Source organism: Eurosta solidaginis, chromosome 4 (genome assembly GCF_040869045.1).
Source record: "Eurosta solidaginis isolate ZX-2024a chromosome 4, ASM4086904v1, whole genome shotgun sequence".
NCBI lineage: Eukaryota > Metazoa > Arthropoda > Insecta > Diptera > Tephritidae > Eurosta > Eurosta solidaginis.
This window is the reverse complement of record NC_090322.1, coordinates 37,200,100-37,206,348: the sequence shown is the minus strand read 5'-3', so window position 1 is coordinate 37,206,348 and position 6,249 is coordinate 37,200,100. Positions and strand designations below refer to the sequence as shown.

Below are 6,249 nucleotides of genomic sequence, written 5' to 3'. Positions count from 1 at the left end.
TTTAGTTTGCAAGACTAACGGTATACGGGTGGGCTTTCTTGTGTTGAATCCAATCAGCTGAAATTGTATTACCTGCGAGGGAAGACTAAAGAAGGATTAAATTAAAGTTAAAAGGATAACTTAAATAGCTTGTTAGAGTACAGTGACATAGGTGGTAGTCCATAGATATCCAATTGCCAAACGATAGAAAGTCGCATATGCCCAAAGTCTGAAAGGACACCTTATGGCGGTGTAGCTTTAGTCGACCTATATTTATAGCAACGGGAGAGACGTTTGGCGAGGTAGTATTTTGGCTTCCTATTTCTTAGAGTTTGCATCAGTCTGCCGACTACCCAACCCTCATTTTGCTACGGAGCAGTCCCTGAATTATTACATTTTAGGCGTTTACAAAACTGTACTCAAAGGATCCTTAATATTCAATTCGTTTACTAAGGGACCGGGCGCTAATCCTAACTACCTCTTCCTGAACTGTCTCTCTTTGAAACTCATTCTTCTCGGTAATGCTTCGAGTATCTAATTTTGACATATTTAGAGGAGAGTCTTTGAGTGGGCGTGCCGTATAAACAGGGTAAATCATGTCCCGCTGAGCCAACTACAACTACCCATTGATAGTTTTTGCTTGGAGTATGCTTCATTTTTATTTAAGCCGCAACTGTTGGTTGACTACTAGATTATGACTGACCCTGACCAAATAGCGAGCTAGAAGGCTTAGAATATTCTCGCGGTTAGTATGCCTATCGTAATACGAGACAAAGATCCAGAGGTTCGGGATGTCAAAAAAACGCTCCTGGGGCAGTCGGGATAGTAACAGAAGCTGCTTGTATCGGATCCTACTAGATTAAATCGGTAAAAGCACTGCATATATCCGTAATACTAAGCCTTTTATTTACTAGTTTTCTATTTTGGCGTTATCATTGGCTCGCGTTTACTGATACCAATTAGAACCTCAAGGCTTCCTTCAACTTCTTTGCTGAAAAATTTGAGTCCCGAGCGGCTTCATCCATTCGCTGGACATGACCTAGCGAGCTAAACCTTCGGCTTTTGCTCACTGGGCTCCAGGGTTTCCATTCGATTTAGAAAATGTACAAATTTTTAATTATTGTCATAGTATATTTCCAAATGTAGGTTAAAGATTGTAATAAGTATTTATCCATTTGAGACTAAAGTACAATTATGATATTAGTTTGTGGCTAATTGCGATTTCATCTTCTGATAATATTGTAAATTTTGTCTCTATTTCGCTTTGGCTACAGCTGGCTTATATTCCTCCAACTCTATACCGTCCCAGTTATATGTTTTTGTAAAGATGCTGCGGAAATAGATACAGAAAATTGTATATTAAATATGAAAGTTAAATATCGTAAGCTGTGTATTTTGATTAGTTTTGTGACTACTTGGTGTTTCAAACGTTAGGTTAGGTTGAACCGGCCGGTCAATAAAGACCTAACATAGGCTGAAAGTGTCCATAGCGTTACATGGTTAACTGGTTTGACGATCAAACGGAAGAACCTCTATCATGTAACGCCGGAAGACAGTGCCCAGTTAGTATGCCCGTCGTGAGCCTTAAGTCTTCTCTGTTCAGAGATATTAGCCACTTTGTGAGTATAATGTCGTAGGCTTTGCACATTATCTTAGAAATTTTTTTTTTTTCGTTTCAGCGAGTGTTGCATCTTCCTGAAGTACAAGTCTGAAATTACAGAAGGGTTTTTGTCAACTCATTGGCATTTTCGTTATCTTCTATCCCTTTATTAGCGGGAACCCAGTGTAGATGTATGGTCCGGCCTATGCGAAGTTTTCCCAATGCTTCTTTGTATTCCAGAACACTTCTTGGTGAAGTATTGTGTGAGATTATTGCCTTAATCGCCGCCTGACTATCTATATATATATTGACGCGACTGCAGCTTCATGACGCTTCCTCCAGAGTCTCTGCTGCCTTCTTCGTGGCTATAATTTCCACCTGAAAGACGCTGCATAAATCTGACAGCATGCAGGATCTACTAATTTCTAGATTGACACAGTAGTATGTTCTGCCATTTGTGCACCCTGGCACCGATCCTCCGGCTCAATTGGGTTGAAGCGTTCCTTCAAAGTAATGAACTTGTACAACTCCGCATATGAACTGCGATTTACTTATATCAGGTCAAGCCCTAGATATTTACTTCTACATGAGAGGGTGGATTGACAGAGGGAAATCATGCACATTCTAACTTGATCTACTTATTCTGTGAGGCCGTGGTGGTGGTAGTAGCATACTCGCCTATCACACCGAAGGTCCTGGGTTCAAGGCTCCGAAAAGCAATCTCAAAATCTTTAGACTAAATTTGTCACAGCAGTGTTGCCCCTCTACAGTATTTCTTCTATGAAAAGCTTCTAAGTGGCAGAGTCGGCTATACCTCCTTCTCGGAGGTATAGCGCTCCTTGTATATTTTTTTATATAATAGAAGGAATCCGTCCTCCTCCGCCCAAAATCCCAAACCGCCGATGTGATGCATAGGGATGTAGTTAGAAGAGTTTCTTATTCAGAGACAAATCCTGCAAAGGGACCAGTATTTCAAATCAAAGGATTTTAAACCATTTTGATTTCACTGAAAGAGTTTTCTTTCCTCAACAGACCACCTTTGGAATGAACTATAAACTGCACCCCCATTAATACCTTGGAACCTCCCCAAACATTTACTCACGTTTCTCTTAATAGTTTCAACACCTCTTTTTCCTTCTTGTTGAGTCCATTATAATAAGCAGCCAAACTAATATCCGAAAGCTTTCGTGTTTCCATACCAACTAAGAAACTGCTCGCACCATCTAATTGCATAAACTCGTACATAGCCAACTTTCCAAGCTCAATATTGCGTTCTTTACAAATATTTGCTGCTTTCTTACATAGAGCTTTTACATCCTCGCCAACTGGGTGCCATGGTTGTGGCCCGGTATTTGTTAGCGGACCAAGAGCATGTGCGGATGCGCAAACAATGCCAACCTTTTGCTCTTGAAAGAAGTTTTTAGGACTTTAACGTATTATTAGTAACGTGTGACGGGAATAGGAAAGAATTGTCTGTGAGTGAGATTGGCATTAAGATAAAGCGTTTAATTACATATGAAAGGAATACTTACATCAATGCGTCCTGGAGCACGTACTAAACGTTCTTTAAGCACTGCCAATGTATATCCTGTAATCCCGATAAGCTTAGCTTTGCCTTCTTTGACAATTTTTTCCAATAGGATGTTTTAAATTTGATGAGGATGAAGCGTTTTCCGATAAGCAATGAAAAGATTTGCTTGGTATAAGCTTATCAACGCACAGATACGCAGCCAGAGCTTGCTTATTTTTACGAACATATTTTTCATGGGTGTGGTTTGTATGGGAAAGAGATGCTAACTAAAACAAAATAAGGTCAAACACAGTAAAAATACACATCCCCAAAGACCGAAGTGACAGCACCGAATTAAAACAGACCAAATGAAAATTTGTATGACTATTTTTGTAGGCCGAACCAAAGCTATATTCGGCTCAAAGATGCTTTGGTTTAGTCCAAAGCAGTACTCCGAACAAATTTTCCATCTAAATCTATTAAATGATAGGAGCGTGAAAATTAGAAAGCTGCAGCTGGGGTAGACAAATTTGTACGGATCTTTGGACGTTGCCGTAAGAGGGAAGGGAGCATGATTGTTATAAAGAAAGGAAATCGCATTCTGTGGAATAAAAGCGTTAGCTCGTCTACGTTGCAATGTCATCGGAAGAAAGTCTACTGGTCAACCATTTCAATTACGTAATTTCTTCCTGATAACTGCATTGTACACCTCAAGTTAAACCAAGTCTCATACACTAGATATTCTTTCCAATCGCGCTTTATTTATTTCTTGTTCACACATAATCGTATTGCTATATTGAATCCCTCTTTATTTCGATTGGGAAATATCTGGTATTCTATACTCTGAAAATTTAATACTATTCATTCGAGAATTCGGTGCTTTGGTTAAATGGGAGAGGTAATTCTCAGGGCTTGACCCATAAGCGGAAAGTAAGCTTACTTGGCGGCCGCCGTGGTGTGATGGTAGCGTGCTCCGCCCACCACACGCCCCGAGCAAAGCTACATCAAAAAATTTAGAACAAGTTTTTTCAATTAGACGAACATTTTTTTAAGCGGGGTCGCCCTTCGGCAGTGTTTGGCAAGCACTCCGAGTGTATTTCTGCCATGAAAAGCTCTCAGTGAAAACTCATCTGCCTTGCAGATGCCGTTCGGAGTCGGCATAAAACAAGTAGGCCCTATACCGCCAATTTGTAGAAAAAAAGAGTACGACGCAAATTGGAAGAGAAGCTCGGCCTTAAATCTCTTCGGAGGTTATCGCGCCTTAAAAAAAAACACAGCTTACTTAACTTTTTTCATTCATCGGACAAAATTATTTCGTCTAAAAAAAAGTAGACATTTCTAGACTTTCTACCAACTTAAGTGACATGCGCCCATGAAGAAGGTGCACAATTTACTGAAACGCGTAGGCCATTAAATAAAAAATGTTTATTTTGCTTTAACCTCACCGGCCAAAAATTTTAAAACTGAACAACCGTAGGGTGGACGACAATGGACTGTTACAAGCACTCGTTATACTTATTATGAGTTCATTAGGTCTAGCTTTACTCGATGCTATTATTAATTTCGGCCATCAAAACCCTGGAAGACCTCGTCGTAAAGCTTTCCGTATTTTATCAGAAATTTGTACCTAAAACTTTTATTTACAAATATTTTTTCCAAGCTCACCTGCATCACATCAATATAATCAAGCCCGAGCAATTCTAAGCTTTTGTCAACACTTTCTCTGGTTCTTTTTGCAGAGAAATCAAAACGTTTTACCAAATCTTTTTCGTAACGTCCCACCTTTTTTGCTATATAATAAGCCTCACGCGGTATATCCTTCAAGGCCATACCTAAGACCTCTTCAGAACGCCCTTGTCCATAATATGGTGCCGTATCTTTGTAATTAATGCTAGATTTTATAGCTTGGTGTATCATTTTAATAGCCTCATCCAAATCGAGATCTCTGGAAATGTGAAAATGAAGTTTTAGCAATAAATTAATGGGAAAGGGGTTTAAAGAAGCAAGTTTTGGAAATCTGATAAGAAACATATTACTACGACTCAAAAAAATTAATTTTGGAAATGGATGGCGAGATACTAGAACAGTTAATTTGCGGACGAGGATGTCGAAGCAATTCCGGTGTGCGAATGATGTTCAACTTATTGCAATTTCTCGTGGTTCACATGTAACCGGGGCGATAAATTTAACTCATGTGTTCGACATCGACCCATAGAGGTTGTTCAATTTTGAATTATCTTGACATCTTAGCCTCCATTACTTTGAAGCTGCTGGGTGAGCCTACTTTGACAATCCAAATAATCGCCCAAATTAACTTGAAGTTGCAGCTTTCTGCAGTTCCTCTGTAGCCTTGGGCTTCGATAATGGAAGTCGTGAATCGACTGTTTCCAATTAAAATCGCTGGTGTTGTGGAAACGTGTTGGTATGTCTCTCTGCACCGGTGGTAGTGCCGAGCTTTAAAAAAGTCGGTATTCTGATCTTCTTGAGGGGAAACTCGTCTAACCGTAATTAAAATAACTAGGAGGCAATGTGATAGCCAATCGATACGTTTCAACAGAAGAAGTTATGTAGAGAAATCGACCTCAGGCGTGATACGCATACCATATATTGTAAAGTTCCGACCTCGAAGGTAGATAAACATCATTACACATTCACTTGCCCGACTCACCCAAACAAATCACTTAAAGTGGCAGTACCTAATGACACCTTTGATACTTTTAGTCCAGTACTACCAAGATTTTGATATTCCATACGTTTGCAGAGCTCCGCATCGTGAACACCCTTGATGAAGGTGGCAGGTTGTGAGGACATAATTATTATTACTATTTTCCTATTACTAAAAAGTATTTATTTGGGGAATTTGTTGCTTGAAAAGGTCCTAACACTCTGAATAGTTCTTGAAAACTAAAATTAATTTGTATTCGTAATCGGAATATTGTCGTATGTACTTAATTCTGTAATGCAAGTGTTTGTTTGATCGGCAAGTGAATTCAAGTCATTCAGTATTGCGGAAAATATTTGCAGCGGCTAATCATGTTTCCGTTAATATCAAGGTAGCGGTAGTATTTTTCTTTTCTAAATGATAACCTTTGAATCAAGCGACTGAATAGTCGCAAGTGCTGAAGCTCACAACGGTACCACAGCCCATTTTAAAAAGATT

General features: G+C 39.4%; 1 pseudogene; it reads right to left on the bottom strand.

The window, feature by feature from the left end:
* Window positions 1–1,107: 1,107 nt before the first annotated feature.
* On the bottom strand, window positions 1,108–5,986 carry LOC137249611 (uncharacterized; annotated as a pseudogene).
* Between the last annotated feature and the right edge of the window lie 263 nt (window positions 5,987–6,249).